General features: G+C 42.3%; 2 protein-coding genes across 9 annotated transcripts in view; one reads left to right on the plus strand and one right to left on the minus strand.

Annotated features, from left to right (window-relative positions):
- LOC117153186 (uncharacterized) overlaps positions 1–19,085 on the minus strand; it is a 51,115-nt gene that overhangs the window by 17,518 nt on the left and 14,512 nt on the right. Inside the window, exon 1 of one of the 2 annotated variants that reach the window (XM_033326958.2) lies at positions 1,471–1,697. The exons of the other annotated variant lie outside the window; for it this stretch is intronic. The gene's annotated coding sequence lies outside the window, so the exon portion shown is untranslated. Of the gene's footprint in view, positions 1–1,470; positions 1,698–19,085 lie in introns of those variants that run through there. 2 annotated transcript variants of the gene reach the window in all.
- Positions 2,797–19,085, plus strand: part of tn (tripartite motif containing protein thin) — a 56,278-nt gene continuing 39,989 nt past the window's right edge. For 3 of the 7 annotated variants that reach the window (XM_033343887.2, XM_033343888.2, XM_033343889.2), the window contains exons 1-2: positions 2,798–2,936; positions 6,158–6,265. The gene's annotated coding sequence lies outside the window, so the exon portion shown is untranslated. The other 4 variants (XM_076622520.1, XM_033343886.2, XM_076622521.1 and 1 more) reach the window with 3 other exon arrangements.

The following is a 19,085-nucleotide window of genomic DNA, read 5'->3' on the forward strand; positions in this document are numbered from 1 at the left end:
GATTTTTCTATCGCGATAATAAAGAAGAAATTTTGCTTTCCTTAAACGACTCGAATTTCCGAGACAATCCCAAATGCCAAGATCAATGTTACACGACTTTGCGTCATTATACAATCGACTGCCAGAAAGCGAATTCAAATACAGTATCAACATGCAAAGAGCACGCAAAGAACATGCAAACACACATCATGTTTATTCAGTTGAAAGTTTCTTAAGATGACTAGATCAACTTTGTTAATCTCTATCGCGTGTTTTCTCCCTAAAATTAGAAGCGGCACACCAAGATTGTATCTCTTTGCTGATCATCTAACGGTTAGTTTTATTTTTAGACAGAATGGTTGTACATTTGTGACTCAGAAGCTCCAAAAAACGATCCGTGAAATCTCTCATCCGGCGCGGTCTATAACGGAATAAACGTTTTAAAATTACGTTTCAACATGCGGGATAACGGGGTCCGATGCACAGCAACGCCAGGCCAAAATATCGAGCGCCAATTTCGCGATCGAAAACGTTTCTAGGTTTTCATAACGGAAACGAAATTTCAGTTGGCTGTTTCGTCGTTGATATTTAACCGACGACAGTAAACCGAACGCGACACGGAATTTCGTGACAATTCGGACTAATGGCGTGGCTGTCGAATCGATAATAATTCAACATTTAATTACGATTCTGTCATTTGAACAGGACGCGATGCGTTCGGCGAGAGACCGCAAACTATACGCGACGCGGAACGTTGCGGGCGTCGCTGGTATCGGTGTATCGTATCGAATCGGAAGATAGATCGTCGTGTCAGCCTCGAAACAAAGTCAAGAGCAGACCGTCGATATTTCATCGCTGGTTGCCAGCTCGCTGAAAACAAAACCGCGAGCCTGCCGCGTCTGTTGCGTCGCCGTTCGATGAATTACGCAAGTTATGCAATCGTTCTGACCAACAGGAAAAGATCGCCAAGTATTTCTCCTTGAAAGATAAACAGCTATAACGTTTGTCGGTTAGACAAGATAGAAAAAGTTGGATGGAAAATCGAAGCATAGATTCCCGAAGTGTGAATCGCCAGTTGATTTTAGGTGGATCGTATCGAATGTTCAAATACGACGATAGTTTACGTGTTCATTTGGACGAGTTTCACTCGTCGAGATTCGACTAAAACTCGCACGAGAATTACGCCTCTGTATAGTTTCTGTATAGTTTCTGTCAGCTTGTAAGTCTATATCAAATCAATTTTGATTCGTTTATTGATCGACAGTCAACGGCGATTACGTCTCGGATTAATCATTTAGCCGTTAGTTTTAGTTAATCAGTGTAGCTTAAACGTGTAACGAGTAGGTTACACTTGGCAGTGTGTGTAAGGGAAACTAGTTTCGTGGAAAGGCGGTGTGATATTCCGTCATCTATTACAACGTGGTTTTGAAAGGATGAAGATCATGGATATGTTAGGATCGTTAGTAGGTCCTATAAGTCGCGAGTACCCACTTTGTCATCTTTAAGTCCTTTCTTCGTTGGTGGCAATAGATTACGGTCGCTTTAACGATTCTGTCGTCTCTCTTTGCCTCTCGCTACTGGCCTTCTACGTGAGATAGAATGTCTGTATTTGGAAGAAAACATCGCTACGACGGGATATATCAGTGAGAAAGGAAGGTTAAAACGACGAAAAAGAGGCGCGGTTGAAACGAAAACTTCTCTCCATTCTAAATGGCCCAGCGACTGACACAGAGGATATTAAAAGATCGGGCTTATCTCCAAAGACGCGATAAATCTTGGGAACTTTAATCGAGCGAAAGTTGCAGTTGTGTTTGTCGCGATTTACTTCCAGCAAATTTTCTTTCCACCGAAGGAAGAATAGTTGGACAATGGAATTGGCTTCGGAGAAGGGAGAAAAAAAAATGATCTTAAAATCGCGGGAACTGCTCGAAGCTTAATGAAGTCGAAGGTGCACGAGTGACGAGGTTGAAGAACAAGGGTTCTCGATGATTTCCGGCTAATCGACCGCGTTCACCGTTTTATAAAGATCGCAGAGAGGAAAATGGCTTTTTCTGACAATTATTTACCGATCAACAAACTGATATTATCGGCAAACCAACAAGTTAGAATTTTACAACTTTAAGTTAAATCAGATAATCAGCCAACTAGTAAATTGTAAAATTTCATTCCCTTAATACCGAACTTGTTGCCGTTGCACAAGTACACGGGTCTAAATTAATTGAAAACAGCTGCGAATAAAATGTTACGTTAACGCAACGTTGGCACCAGGTGGGTTGCTACTACTTCGTTTGGTCCTGAACTTATTACCAAGACCAGTATTCGAACATCGCCGTGTCCACAAAAATTAACAACAACCACGAGTCCAGAGACATCACCGTTAATTACGAACAATTCCACGGAACGATCGTTATTCGTCACTAAAAAATAAAAAAAAAAATAAAAATAAATGTATTGATCGACAAAAGCGAAATCGTAGTCAAACGAACGACACGAGGAAGCCAAGTACGAGACGCTGGTCGCACTTTCGAAACGCGATTCGGCCTCAACCAAACGATCCATTTTTATCCACGATGGTCGCGAGGATGGCATGCAAATTTTGAAATGCCACGGTGAGGTTGAAAACAATCGTGGGTGGTCGAAGTTCAAGGACGGTGTTGGAGAAAAAAGTGCCCTCGACGGCGAAGTGACCAGCACAGGGGGCAAAGATGACTGAGAAGAGGACCTCGCCAATGGCGTGCACGGGGATCGACGGTGTTCAACTCGACGTAGCCCGTAGAGGCATGGACGAAGTAACGGGAGCAGGTGGAGGGGTGCGAAAGCTCGGGCAGAGGATCAAGAAAAGACGACGAAGAGGGAGGAAGAGGTGGCGGCGGAACAGAGCGGCGAAGTAGCTAGCCAGAAATAACTAATAAGACATTCACTCTAAGACGGGCGGCCAACCGGCCCGGACGAACGCGGTGCGTCTCGTATAACTTCGTAATCGGGCACCTTATCACCCCCTCATCAATACGATAACACCACACACTGTTCGTACCTGCGCGAAACAACGGTGACGAGAAAAGCGTGGCAACGGAATATCGCTAGACACACGCGTCTGTATACACACAGTGCCGTGGAAACCTAGTCGCGTATCATTATCTCATCTCTTGGTGTCCTAGTTTCTGCAAAGTGCCTGCTACTGATACTGTTGTAGCCTTCTTTACTCCAGACACTGTTGATTAAACGAAAGAAGCGTAACCGGGCAACCAACTGATCGTAAAACAAAAAAAAAAGAAATAAAGAGAAATATTTGAATGAAATTGGAAAAAGGAGAAGAAAAAAGAGAGAAAGAGAGTGGAGCAAGGAAAAGAGAGAAAGAGACTGGAGAAAGAGAAATTTCAGTCAAGTATATCACGTGTGATATCGTATCGTATTGCATCAAATGCGAATCAAGTGCCGAGAGTGAAGAATTCGATTCTCGTACTCGTGTGCATCGCGACGTTAGTTCCGTCTTCCGGCCAGGATATCCTACACCAGCTGGTGCTTACGCGAGAAACCGACGAATCCGCGATTGGACCCGAGGCTCGGACGCGAGAGAGGATCTCTTTTCGCCGTCGCCATCGGCCGTCTAATTTTAAGTGTTAGATAATGCACACCGGTGCGCACCGGTGCGCTCCGTTACTAAAACGGTACAGCGCCGGCGATGCACACGCTCGCCCAGCGCGCACGCTCGTTCACGCGCTACCATTGGCGTGGAAACGCTTGCCCGCGCGCCTCACGCCTTGCCACGCGAATCGTGCAAACGCGAGGAGAAGAAAGCGCGAGAGAAAGAGAGTGAAAGCGGTGAAAGGTGCACGGTGGTGATGAGTTTACGCGCTGCGGCCCTACTCCCTTTAACGAATCCCACAGGGGACGCACGGGACCGGGAAGCCTGGGAAATCTCGGGGATTTCGAACGTATCGAAAGTCGAGACTTTCTCCTCTGCACCCGAGGGGTTTTCGTAGTATTTCAAGTTTCGACTTTCCAAGCTCTAAACCGTTTCATAGCGTGTCCCTTGCCCCGGGCTGTTTATTATTTTACAACATCTTTCCCTTCCCTCGTTGTCTCTGGAGACGGCTTATTAACGTTTCCTTTTTCATCTATGTGTATATTCTCCCTGGTGGCAGACACTCGATAGACTCTTTTAGAAATGGATCCTCGGATAGAGAAAACTCGAGGCTTTCATCACCGCGAGAAGAACTTCAGTTTTCTCGATCTTTTTACCACCGGATTCGAGACACTGGAACGGTTTTCCCATCACCGCCGTGATCTCTCGTCCACGTCTCTGCCTCTTCGTTTTCTCATCTTTCTACGCCGTTAAAAAACTCCATACTGCTCGTTTCCACGAGCAAGCTTTCCGCTCAGCGCAGCAGATAACTCTTCCCTTTTTCTGTATCGCTTCTCTCTGACCAACTTAACGACATCACGATCGACTTAGTTTTCATCCGTGGCCCGATGTGCGCTTAATTGCGATTTATCCTCGTTCTCAGCCGCTTTTCACGTACCACGATCGTTCGCCAGTTTCTTTTTTTTTTCTCGTCTCGTCTCTCTTTTCTTTTTTCCACGAGCCCAACCCCTGTTAGACCAACCGTTTCCCTCTTCGTCGTTTTTCTATCCGATTCGCCTTTCTTTTTTTCCGCTTTTTTAACCCTCCCTTCTATCATTCTCTCGCTCTATCCGTCCGGTTTCCCTTCTCTTCGTTGCTCCGCGTTCGCGCAGCTTCTATTCCTTCTCCGCGTTTCTCACGTCCCGTCCTTCGATCCCACTATCTTCGTCTGTCTCTCCGTGCTCTAATATGGCCGGCCGGTGTCCAATTACTCGCTTCGTTCTCGCTACAGTTTTTCCACGCTCTCCACGACCGCCGTGGCAACGAGGAAAAGATCCTCATCAAGCGTCGCGACACGACCTTTCATTTTCTGCTTTTTCTTCCGTGCCGCGGCCGCCCATTCACTCACCCTAAACCTCCCTTCGTCCATTTTCCTTTTTTCTATTTCTCCACAAACTCCTTCCACGTCGCTCCTCTTCGTCGTTCCAACGTTTCGCCGTGTCTTTTTCCGAACGGCCGTGCCGAAGATCTCGCGAGACGCAATCGATCCGGCGTGCGATTTAAATTGGGAAACCGTGTCGACGCGTGTCTCTTCGTGTTGGCGCTTCGAATAATTAGGAAAGAGAGCGAGAGGGAGGGGGAGAGAGAAAGAGAGAAACTACGATTAAAAATATATGTTGGAATGTTGGGTGAGTGTGGTGTAACAGGATCGTCCAGGTTAAGAGAGCGAGGCGCGATTAAAGTTGGAGCATGAAGGGGGATGAGATCATCCCCACGTGGCGACTGTTCTTCCCGCTCTTTCGCCAAGGAAATTGCTGATTCCTGAATTATCGGTAATTCATTGGCAAAATGATTTCTGCGCCAGATACTTCCCGAGTGGAAGGCACTTTTATTTCGTTGCAGGAATCATACGGGTATTCGGAAATATCCGCTGGATACGATCGTTGTGAAAGGCTTTGATCCAGCCCATTCAGGATCAAGCGGACAAAATAGTATATTTTACAAACGTTACTGAAGTTTATGCAGAAAGCGTAAATTACTGTTTCGGCAAGATACGAAAAATCTATGAAACAAATAGATGCATTGAAAAATTCCGCTGCACAAATTCGAAACACAGAAAGGAATTGTATAAATTAAACGGGAAATAGTTAATCATAAAATCCTTAGAACACTTCGTAAAATTGTAAACTCTATCCGGAAGAAGAGATAATAATGAAAGAAATATTGAAAGAATTTTTGAAACTTTATGATTAGACAAACAAATGAGATTGACAAGTCCTTAATGGATTAACGTTCAATCGCGTCTGACCAGGAATGCGTCTCATCTACTTAAACCTGGTCGCCCGCCTGGCCGCATACTGATACGATCCACTTACTCGAATCATTCTACCTAACGCTTCAACTTATATTTACCTCTCGTTTCACTAGTTTCCGCCGAATCGTCGAAATATTTGTTTATGGTTAAAACACAACATATAGTATGGGTAGGAGGGGGAGAGAACAAACAGAATGACCACGGTTTCCCGATTGTATCGCGTGTCGAATTGGTGGTTACGTGATCATAGTTCCGTGTTCGCGCGACGACTCGTTTAACAGTGGTGATTTGATTTCTAGCTGTCACAGCGCCGGATATTGGTGAACGACGGGTGTGACCACTTGGGGCCCCCATAGAGAGGGCCCCCAACCGGAAGAAGCCGCCATAAGGCGGTCACAGTCTACCAGGTAAGCTCTTCTCCTATTTCTCGATCGATTCTCGAAACGCTAACCACACGTTACATGTACGTTATGCTTGTTTTGCAATCCATAACCCTGCAGCCTAGTTTGCCCGAATGATTGTGAATTAAAAATTCAATAAAACAGGGATTGACGGCTAGAAAAACATTTACCTAACTAAAGTGGAATTTTACCGACATTTTTATTAGAACGGAACGGTGAATTTCAGATTCGCGATACTGTTTGCCGTGAAAATTTCGCTTCGTCCCGATGATCGATGCCATGGAAATTCAGCCGAGATTATTGATGAGCCTTCGTTACAACTCTAATCTCGCGTTAGATCCTTATCAACGGCCGTTTCTCAAAGCAAAAGGAACGTCCGAAAGTTTGCCAGGATAATGGTATAGCAGCTGCTTTCGCCGAGTTATTAAGACGAGGCGGGCGAATAAATGAATCTAGGCCCAATCAATCTTCGTCCGAGAGGCTTATGATTCTTTAAAGTATTAAATTCTCGCCACCGTTTTCGCTTTTCTTCTCTTGCCTACGCTTGAAACGTTTCGATCGAAGGGAAAAGAAAGGAAAGAAAAACAGTAAAACAGACGACGAAATGATACAGACGGTTAATCGTTCACTGGTTGATGCACGCAATTAGACGATTCAATTTTCGCGTGAAAATGAAAAGCTGCGCCCGAATAAATACGGAACGATGAATGTGCACGGGCAGAGCTGGCCAGCTGACTGGAAGTGGCGAATGTCGGGTTAAAAAATATTATCGGATAGCCGCAGACACGTCTACAACCTGTAAAATTGGACTGGTAGAAACGGTGTTTCCCAAACGAATTCAATTATCGCGTGTTCAGGAAATTTGCTTTCTCTCAAACGGGCTGAACGATGAATCGCTTTAGAAGCCGATGTTGGCAATATTTTCCGCGCGTTTAAGCGCCGTTCCTACGCGCTGATATTTCCAATGAAATAACATTCCGATCAAGCACGCCCTGTTTGATTAATCAACACGTAGTCGTAGCCTCGTTCTTGAGATTTTACGAAATCGTCGGTTCCGCCATAAGTTTCGAACGTGGATATCGCGATACGTGTAACGCTGTTCGTTTCTTTACCTGAAGCTGCTTCACAAACATGTGAAATGAGACAGGCAACTTTTTTTGTTTCCTTGTCGGAACTATCTTAATTATAAGATGTAGAATTTAAGGATTGAAAAATTTCCATATCCCCGGAAACCATGTAAAAATTTGAATCTACATGTTCGAGATGCTAATTCAAAAGTTTGAAAGTCGGCCATTAAAAAGTTGAATTGAAAAATTTCAATGCGATCGTTAGAAATTTAAATTTAGTAGCTGGAAACGGGAATTGCGAAGTTTCAATTTGACCATTGAAAGTTCGGATTCGACTATTGGGGCATTCGGATCCAGTGATTTAAATTTAACCATCGAAGGATTGAATTTAAGCGTTTGAAATGTTTAATTTCGAAATGATTCATAAACTCTGGTTTTACTCGAAAGCTGTTATTGTGTTGCTCGAAGCTGAAGCAGAGTAACAGTTGGACCCGTTTCAAGATGCAACTTTGTAAACTCGAGCGCTTTAATCCGCGTTTGAAGAAGAGAAATGAAACGTTCGATTCGCTGAGCTACATTTGTTTTCCTATTTACCGCGGTAGTTATTCATCCGAAATGAGCGGCTAATTAATCTTCCCTCGCGTTTTAAGCGCCTCCTTTCTTATCCGCTGCTCAGAAACGAAATAACTCTAATTACTTCTTTTCATCGAGGTATCGCGTTCAAATCCCGCCGTCGCGTGAAACTGTAATTTCCAGGGAATCGTCGGCGGCGGCGACCCTTCTCCTGTAAAAAAAAACTTTACCAACGTAGACGAGAGAATCATTTTACAGTAGCGCTCGTCCTCGGCGAATCAACGAGCCGCAGTTTCGAACGACGGTGGAAAAACTTCGGTGATATGAGACGAGGTCTCGCGGCAATTTTTGTTCGTCGCCCAGGAAGCAGCATGGAACGTAGAGCGAACGAAGGAGAAAGAAGTCAAAAGAGAAACGAAAGAAGGGAAAATGGAAAAACGAAGCTTTTGAATTTGAAAGTCGCCATTAACGAAACGGCTTAACAAAAAGTGAACGCAGGAAGTTGCGCCTCGAGCGGACCTATCTACACCCAAATTAGCGCAATTAAATGTGCCACGTTTCGTTTTACTAATTAATGTTCGTTTTTCACAAGAACCATGACCGTTCCGCTAATTCTAGCTAGAATGGAAATTTCAACTTGCGATAACGCGTCCACTTCAGTTCTTTTTCCTTTTTTTTTTTTTTCTTTTTCTTCTCATTCAAATCCTCACGACCAGCGAGAGAACACAAAGAATACGTAGAACGGAGAAAGTAACTGTCATGTAAAATCGTCTGTCCCAACGAATATTTTATATCAATTAACTAATGGGTCTATTGCTGTGACTGGACGAGATAACGGGCAAAGAGTATAAATTCACAGTGTTTCAAAGGCAAATGTCATCCGGCCGACAGGGATCTACAATTCGAATTTAAACATTCGTTACACGTGTACATACATTCGTTACCAGTGACCTGGCCGGGCTAGTTTATACCAGAGCTATTCGTTCTTCGATAAGAATAAATTTCGTACCGATAACCGGACCGATACGTCAAAAGTCACGTATGATCGGTTGCACGCCATTCGCGGAGATAAATTCGCCTTTGAATTATCTTTCGGATTAGATTTCTACGGCGCTACCACGATATTCTCTCTTGGTTCTTTCGAATCTCCGCTCTTTGTTAACAATGCTACCCGTTTGTTTCCCTTCTCGTTTGATCATTCCGATCGAAGATTGCATTCGTACGTGAATTATTTTCTACGGTTTCGCGAATCTCTACTATCTGCGAAATTCAATTCCAAGCTTTTATTGCCGGCACTCTAATTTAGGAATTGCACATTGGAGAGCAGTAAGTTTTTATAGCATTAACCTTGCTGAAACTAATATCTCCTCAAGTTATACGATATCTCGTGTAATACTTGGTCGGTTCAGAATTAATGCATCGCACGACTGTTCAATTTTAAACTGGGTAATATTAATTTTACCAATTATATTATAAATGATAACGATTGTTAAATTCTTTATGAAAATTGTTACGATCCTCCGAGTCATTTTCGAAGTGGAATGGTAGCTCTTTTACGATATAGCACGAAGAAGACCAGGACACTGCTGTAAACATAACATCTAAAATGTCAGCGTATCTCACGCGATTATTATTAACGTTATGGCGACCCGCGATCCGCTACGCTCCGAGTGTTGGCTATTAATACACAACGTACATGCTCCATTTATCTGCTTGTACATTCCTCTAATCATTTATTCCTTTCACCTTTATACTTCTTCGGAGAAAAACATAATTTGGAAAAACCGTATTTCTGTTCATTCTGAACACAAAACATCGTCATATCGTTAACATATATTTCTTACAAAAATTGGAAATATCTGGTACCAAGTATGCAAGAAATTTTAACGACGAAGAAAACAATTATCCGCTAAATCGTTCTGAATTCACCGTCATTTTCCTACGTTATCGAAAGGTTAATAAAACGTACTACGTTAAAATTCATCGTCCGAACGATATCCACCGAACGATACATCACGTTCCCCTGGATCCCTAAAAATCTCTATCCAACAGGGAAACATTAGATTGATCCACGACAGGATCTAGCAGGAGTCGTTGTCAGAAGAAAAATAGATTCCTTGTATTCAGCGTTTACGGTGGACATGTGTGACGTATTCGTACAAATGGAAATCCATTTTTCATCAAGGAAAAACACTCCGGTTTCCCGTCGATGAATCTTCGACGACTTGCTTTCCTATCCCAACACGACCGTAATATTTTCGGAAGGCCCTAAACCGCATGAAAAATTCGTTTCTCGTTCAATTTCCTTCTTCCCCAAGGAAATCTACCTGTCATGAACAGCATCGTTACTTTAACATACTCGCTGATTACTTTGGGATAATTATACTTTAATTAGCTTTGCCTAAATAACGGCGTGTTTTCGTAAACCCTCTTATAGCAGCGAAACGAGCGCCGACAGAAATATTTAATTCCAAGCGTCCTTTCGATTTTCATTAGCAGAGCGGAGCAGCCTTCTCCACTTGAAGAACTAAACCTTCCCAGAGGAAGTTGCAGTGTCTCATTTAAATTGTTAAAGAATCTCCCCTAAAGAATTTAATAATTACGAGATCTTCGCCGATAAATGAAGCCCTCTCGCGTACTTGCTCGTTCAATTCGATGATAATCTTTGATAGATAGTCTCTTCTGGCAAAATCTATTCCGGTTTCATATCGGCTTCCAGCATCTCGTCTCGGCTGTTCTTTTCGAAGACGAGCTCGATTATCATCGATCTTATCCGATATTCTCGGCTTTAGACACTGCTTTTTCTAAAACTATATAAATTTGATTTGTATCCCCGAGCTGTATAACGCTTTATATTTCATATTGTACAGGTTTCGTATCTCGATAAAACAACGCGCAAATTATTTTACGTTTCTCAATAACATAGTCGGTTTTTATCCTCTTGTTATTTCGCTGTAAATCTGTCGTTTCAGCGGCATATCTGCCTTACGATATAAAATATTAAATAAAATGGAATTTGTTGAAGCTGATAAATTTGTTATCGAATAAATGTAACGGATAGATACTTATGACTGGCTGTATAGATACGTTATTTTTGACCGGTCAAGCGGACAGTAGAATGGAAGAATCGAGAGAAGGAAGCTAACAGCGTCATAAATCTACAGGAAAATCGCAGATGTACCGAACAAAAATCAGACACGTACGCTGAGTGGACTTTCAAATTTCTTCGTTTCCTACGTTTCTTGAAATAACCGCCCTTTGTCATGGAAATCTGAGTACTTACGACGCTACTACAATTCCATAAACGTCGTGGTTTCTTTCAAAGGTAGGGCGCTACCCTTAGGAGCGATACGTTGCATCGAAATCGAAATCGAAGAATGGAACGCTAAGCCAATGATACCTTGGGTTATCGTTGACCCATGATAATTTGTAGCAGTAATCTGGTACGAGAATTATTTCAAGAACGACGATCAAAATATTTCGTTGCCTGATATATTCGAAATCGAATGAATCTTTTCCCAAATGCGGCCAAAATTAAAATAAAAATATTTTAATACGACTAAGGAAGATACCTGGAATGAAAGAGCAAGAGCTTTTCTCCATTTGCGAGGGATAGTGGAACAAACGAATGCACACGTCGTTGTTTAAATAGCTCTTAAATGGAAGTAACGATGTTTGAGGGTTTTTCAAAGAAATGCAAGAAAATTTGTTGTTACACGACCCGATAGAAAATTTGTCAAGCATCGTTTTCCGATTTCAACGATGAATTATCATTCGTATGTAAAAAATTTCTAACGTTAGGAAGATCAAACAGTCGCGTCACCTTCGCCAGAATAGAACACAATGACAATTTTTTGTCATAATCACGGTTTATACGAAAGAGGAGATCGAATTAAAAAATTTTAATAAAACGCCACGCGTTGATCATCGGTTTTCGTTATCGCAAGCAAATAATGGTCTTTTTTAATATTCGTTTAACAAAACATCGCGTTCGTTCGGTATTCACTTTTCGCTCGAGTCATTAAATACGATTTTAACGCAGCTCGACCGGACCAGCTAAAACCATCACCAGCCATTCGTACTGTTTAATTTGACATCATGTAGCTTCACATCGATTTCATCGGCTGTGCGGCTTGTTTGGCCCGTTTCATCTCTAAGTTGGCTGGCATAAACTGTTTACAACCGCGGTTAATTAGCTTTATCACCGGCCGTCCCACAGCGAACGTATCTTTTTCCATACACAATTTTCCATGTTTAAATTGCTCGTTTAACGTGCATCTCATTTCCACCATCGATACGCTCCTTTGTCCTTTTTTTTTTTAATATATACGTATACATATATACATTTAATCAATCGATCTCATATTCGTCGTTCGTATTGTTTAATCAACTCGGCACACTTGGTTCTCTAACGGGAATGAAAATGAATTATTTCGATCGAAGGAATAATTAAACGTAACCGATCATATAGCAAAGTTTCGATCAATATGAATAGATATAAATTGGCGGCATACTGCGCTAAAAACAACACTACGTAGTACACAAGAGCAGAGGGTACATCGAAGAAAGAAGAAGATAAAGAACGCAAACAGATTCACGACAGAAGCCAAATATCCACTTCTAATAATACCGGGTGATTATCTCGATTTTTTGCAACGTCGCCAAAGCCACGAGTGAGAAGTTGCTCTTCTTTCTTCTGTGACATTTATTACGTGACTAGCTGCACTTTGTACCTCGTTAGTCCACGATGCACCCTTTCACAGTCGCCCAACCCCCTGCCGTTTGCGGTGCTCTCACGCGTGCAGTGCCGCCGGAGAGCGGGAAAAAAAGAAAGGGATGGAAGAAGACAGAAGAGAAGAAGGAACAAGAAGCAAAGCGTTAAAAGAGCACTAAAGGAGTGAATACTGCGAGAGCTTATCCACTCGACCCTTGTCGGTGAAGTGATCCAATTTTGGGCGGGCTGGCCGATTTAAGCTAGTCCTGTGTGCACCGTTGGACACGGATTTAGTCTGAAGAACATTTTGCCGCCAATTGGCTTTGTGTACGCCGATGGAAACACAATCGGATAAACTTAATAAACGCGAACGTTTAGACTTCTTTCAAAATTTGAATGTCACACCGTTGGAAGAATCGAACTATAGTTGGTCGGAGATTCGAAGATCTGAAGTTTAAAGTGGGAATTCGATTCGTTTAGATTTAGCGTCAAGAATATGACGCGGCAACCGACTTTCATATACACCGATGAAAAGCGCCTTTAAATTTGGAAATTTGTACGTGACACCGTCAGAAATTGAAATTTAACCGCACGAAAATTTGAATCGAAACGTTGAAGATTTGAAAATTCGAGACTAAATCGTCGGAAGTTTTGCTGAAAACTCGCGGGGCGGAAACTTTTGGAAGCGATTCAAGACGGGACATTTCAAAACTCTGCGAAAGTTTCGTGCATGCAAATACCCGCATATCGGAAGTACAGAGTCCACAGAACGTAGAATAAGTCGCGTCTGCGCCAATCACAACGGCGAAACTGTACAAAACCGACCACCATAAATTTCATTAGCAGACAGGGCCGAATGCAAACGACCGTGGCGTTCGTAAATTCAACGATTATCCGCTGTTACAATTCAACCGTTCCAGGGATTCGATGGCGGACAAGCGACATGGCACATCCATAACGAACTGCCCGAGGCTAAGTTCACGTTACAACGCGATACAAGTAATGATAGGGTCACGATCGTTAGCGAGACCCGCTTATATAGATCGAGTCGCAATTTTTTCTTTCTTTTCTTTTTTTCTTCGCCTGAGTTACTCGGCTCACCCTCCTTCGTTCTCCTTATACAGCCACGGTAAATCGCTGATAAAAACGTACGAAAAGCCAGCCAGACTGGCGTGAAAGAAAATTCGAGGATATCATTTTTTTCTGGCGATATCTAATGTTACGTCATTCCATAAGAAAATTACATGGAAGAAATATGATAGTCCATTCTTGTTAATTTTCCCAATTTTATACCACTTGGTGATTACGAAAGAAAGTATGCTAATGAGTGTTATGTTGGTTTAACTTAACCAATATCTTATCTTACTAACTACCACCTAACTGATAATTCTTAACTTAGTAACTGATATCAGCCTAAACGATCGATGGTATTAATATTATTTGTACGGCTTGATGCGAGAAATGGCAATTTCATATTTTTGCAAAAACGAGTAACATCGAGTTTCTAGACAATTGTATATTCTATATCAAAAAAGAACAATTTTAAATTGTATCTAGAAATGATTATAATAACATTTCTATATGCCAATGTCAAAATTTTTCATAAAATACTAACTGATATTTCGTGAATGTCTAACTGATAAAAAATATCCAAGACAGGATAAAAGGCAGATATAGCATAATCTTTAATTCTATCTGTATTGTATTAGAAAAGAAACTTGAAACAACAGAAACTTGTACGCCAGAAATTATTTGAACTTTTAAACATATCTCTTCAAATCCTAACATCTTGATTTTATAAACATTGGCATTGGTCAAAGATAGATTTTACTGTCGAATTGATCGATATATTGAATTTTCAAATTGCTCTCCTATAAAATAGTGTGGCAATGAAAAAAAAGAGGAGAAAAATGGAACCTCTTGAATTCATTATTATTGATCGCTTCTATATCTGATAAAAGTTTTAAAAGTTCAACGTAAGGACACCACGTTACCTACGACAACCTGCTACTTCCATGCCGAATTAATGAGGAAAGATTAAACAGAAATTAAGGAGATAAAGATTGGTTTGATTTATGGCTTGCTCGATTCTTTACTATTCTCTTTCAGAAAGCTCGCTCTCCTTTGTTCTGCTTTTCGTACAAATCATAGAGAGAATATTCAGCGAGCTAGTCTCGTATCGCTGTAGACGCGTATCGTTCATTCCATTATTCTCCTAAAACCACGGCGAATCGCCAATTAGCGTAAGGGTTAATTGGTCAATTGGGACAATGGATTAATTGATCAAACACGTAGCGTGAAACTGGGAAGCGTATGGGGACACAGTCGGTGGAATCACGACTTTGGAAGGAACATCACCGACGAAATTACGTGCCATGTTCTGGCCTTTATCGTTTAAATCGTTTTAAATCTTTTAACCTGGCAAGCAATCGGGACAGTGATGTCCATAGAAACTTAGCTAGAAGAATAACGCGACCAATTACACGGTTTTCCATTCTATTCGAACCATTCTTCTCTCGTGGGTTCATTTTCTCCGTGTAACTCTCGTACTACCGGTTCTTTCTCTCTGACTCCTGGTAAAAGCTAAGCGAAACTACCGGCGCTTTAAGTAAAGGCAATTTCTAAAACGAAACTTATTCATAGAAGACGACGAGTATCGAGACTCTGTCGGAACTATGTTCGAAATTTTACGATAGCGAAATACGAAAGCTGGCGCGAGGAAGCATCCCTCTCTTTGCCTTTTCGAGTGCAAGATCGATATCCCAGCACTGCGTTAAGGAGAGAAGGAATTACGGTATTAAACGTGACACGCTGCGCAAAGCCGTGACGTAAAATGTGGTATAATCATCCCGTCAAGGTGATGCGGCCCCCGTCAACGTCTCTATCTATTCTCACACGAACTGGCAACGAGAGCTTATTCCTCCCCGTTCGTCTCTTATTTTCCACGAGAATGGCAAAGAAACCATTCACGCCAGACGAAGATCCGGTCTCACCCATTTCTGACGCATCACTGTTTTATTCATCGCCAGTTATTCTTTGAATCTCGTGCCACATCCCCTCGGTCGCTGCGAGAATTTTCATTAAAATGCTCCGGAATAATAGATCGCCGTTTCGTACCAACTCAAACGCTTCGCTTATCGCCACTCTTCCCTGGAATCGGCGACTACCCGCTATTATTTCTACGGGCCACTCTTTCCTCGGATTTACCCTTTGAACGTGGCGTGCGCCAAAGGCGCCAAATTCGCCGTTAACGTGCCGACGAAATTCTATTCCGCTGCTCTTCATCCACCTGTGTTCAACAGCTCGTCGAAACTTTTCGTGAAATTAATCGCGGACAAAGCTCTGTCTTATCGTAAAATCCTGCGAAACCCAGTCGGCTGTGAGCTGCAAACGGCATCTCGTTTCACGATCGCGGTATATATCGGCAATTTCTGCGGGCTTTCGAGGCACGCATTATTACCCCGCGTTAGGTGGATCCCTTCACGTCGCGTCGCGTCGACGGAGAGAAGGCAAGGAAGCACGTTCTCCAGTAATATATCGCTCGACTACAAATGTATATTAATGCGCCGGCACAACATTTGAATAGAAGAACCGGCGAAGAACGTGCGAGATATAAATTAAAATAAATAGTGCGTGAACAACTAGCGGAGGAAACGCGCTAAATTATTCAATCCGTATTCCGCCACGAGCTAACGACTTTTTCAACGCGACGTTTCCGTGAAAAATAACGACGAGGAAAAACCAGATATTCATCCTGCACGATAGCTTCATAACGCATTCGGATGATATTCGACGTCCGGTATAAAGATAAAAAGAGAAGGTTGATTAATTGGAGTCTGTTGCAACGAGCAGCGAACGAGAAACAGGCTGCTCGTCTGAATCATCTTATGGAAACGATAATATCAAACAACCCTGTTACGTAGCTTGCTTATGCGTTATGCAAATCTGTCGAGAATAGTCTGAACGGTGGTTCTTGCATAAGCAATTACGAAAATCATGCGGCTATGCAACCTTCTCACGGAGGGAATAGCAAAGAGATAGATTGGCGAAGGGACTCGAAGAATGCATCCACTCGATATCGCCCTAACAAACGTTCGTAGCAAACCTGGCAACCGGTATTACTACTAACATCAAAGGGTTGCACAAAGAGGCGAAACACGGGAACGTTATGATTGAAGAAATTGCTGCTCGCTCTTTAATCGTGTCTCGATCGAGAATCCTCGATCGAATCCTCAGTCGTATCGTAGATTGAAGAACCGTTGATTTATCTGAGGATGAAGAAAGGGCCAGCAAAGCGAATCGATGAAAACAAAAGGGTCAACGGCGTAGCATAGAAAACGGTGGCAAGCAACGTCTTTGTCGTTGGTTATTGTCCCCACTGCCAGCCGCCTTCTGTTCTTTTCTCATCGTCGACGGTAAAGAAAAGAAAAAAATTTCATTTTATTCGAGATCACCTCTAGCCTCGAGGTGGTCTCACGAATGAGGTGGCTCCGTCCAATTAAGTTCAAACCCTGTCCCGCAATTTCGTTGGAATAAAACGCGGGAACTTCTTACGATATTGTGTTCCTGATCTACGCCGCCGCGTTAATTAAGATTAACAATGCGAAGCACGATGATTATCTCTTTGTTGACTCGGCATAGTTCTGATTCTGGCAGTGCTGTATTGTCGACCACCAACCTACGACCCACTTCTACCCGGCTCTGAATAAAGACCAGCCGTATAATGGCATCGAATTAATTGAAAAACTCCATGGTAATGTGCGCCCCAGTCAAATATAAATCGACGATCAACGCGTATCTCGGCTGGAAACGTTCCACGGCCGATGGAACTTGCAACGGACACCGAAACTCGACAGACGGTGACTAAAAAATTAAGATCAACCGGTACAATCGATGTTTCCAGCTTTATCCATCCTTAATCTCTGATTTCCTTTCGATCCTCTCGGTAAAATATTTACAAAGCGCGTAATTAAGGGACCAACGATGGAAGAGAAATATTAGAATTGCAAAGAAGGAGATCAGAGCCTGGAGAAACTCGAGCGTCTCTGTGCCACAGCGTTTCCGCCCGATTATGATGAAGAACGGTTCGATTAATCGGCTGCGTTCAGGAGCCCGATCGTCGTGGCTTTTTCTAAGAAATTAATTAACTATCCGTCGTATAATTCAATTAAAAAGCCATTTAAAAGTTCCGCGAGAAGGACATGGATTGCAGGTTGAAAAAAATTTTTAATCGACTTCTCGACAGTCCGCGACGTTAATTAAATCTCGTGCTCGCGGTATTCCTGCAGAAGTTACAAGTATTTAGATACTTGGTATCAAACTTGCGATCAAATGGTCTGCCAAATTTAAACCGAAGCGAATAAACACGCTTCAAGTCACTTAACTCGAATCTCTCTACAGAAGATCGACTTTCGTCCAACTTTAATCGTTAATCTTTCGTTTATAAGCAACAAATATTAACTATCTGTTTCATTAATATCCACTATCTTCATGCTATTGTCTGAAATAATATCACGTGCCAAAATTAAATCGAAGAGTTTCGCTCGAAGTATATCGTTTAGATATCTGCAATAGTTTGCAAACGTCCGAATACTTCAAGATGTTAACGTATACATCGTGTAACCGACGATAAATCAACGTTCCTGGCAGCCTTTCGCCTTCTGAATATCGACTCGTCGATCGATATATAGATTCTTAAGGAGAGGGTAGTTTTATGGAGTTTTATCACCAAGCTGTTTAACGTTGTTTCGTGGACCAGTCTTACGCAGCTGCCAAGTACAAAGGGTGGCTTATAGATTATACAGCTGGCAGGAGGGTCTATACAGAGCGCATATTACTTCGGAATATCGTTCCGCAACTTTCGTCCCCCATTGTCTGAGATTTCAAGTTCGAACTCGTGATCATTTTCACGGAAATTATACGCGGAAGTTATAAGATCCCATTGTTGGAAACTCATCGACATCGGGCGCGTCGAACAACGTCAATATTGGAACGTCTTCTCGTAATTAAACATTGGACGATGGTACGAATTCTATTCAGCGAATATGCAGGAAAAATGGGGGGACGAGAAGAAGGTGGAAGAGAACCGTTCTATCGCCTAACGAACTCCTATCGATTTAACATTCGTTCGAACGTCGATCGTAACTTACTGACTGTCCAGCTACCTGGATAGTTTATCCAATTTTTTCGTTATTATATGGAGTCACGCGAACAAAGTCACACCGTTGCTATTTTTTCGTATAATAATATTGGTAGAAGTTATGGTTTTTCAAATTCGTTGAAACGTATCGCGACAGAGAATAACGTAAAAAGCCGATTAATTACGAAATTAAATGAACGTTACTTTTTAACAGCAAAACACGCGTCTAAATTTACTTCACTTGCCTCGCTATGATTTTCAACCCGCCATATTTCAAAATCATTGATATCCGTAAGGTGTGCCCTGTTCTACGCCATCGTATCGATACTTTCT

Source organism: Bombus vancouverensis, chromosome 11, assembly GCF_051014615.1.
Source record: "Bombus vancouverensis nearcticus chromosome 11, iyBomVanc1_principal, whole genome shotgun sequence".
Taxonomy (NCBI): Eukaryota; Metazoa; Arthropoda; class Insecta; order Hymenoptera; family Apidae; genus Bombus; species Bombus vancouverensis.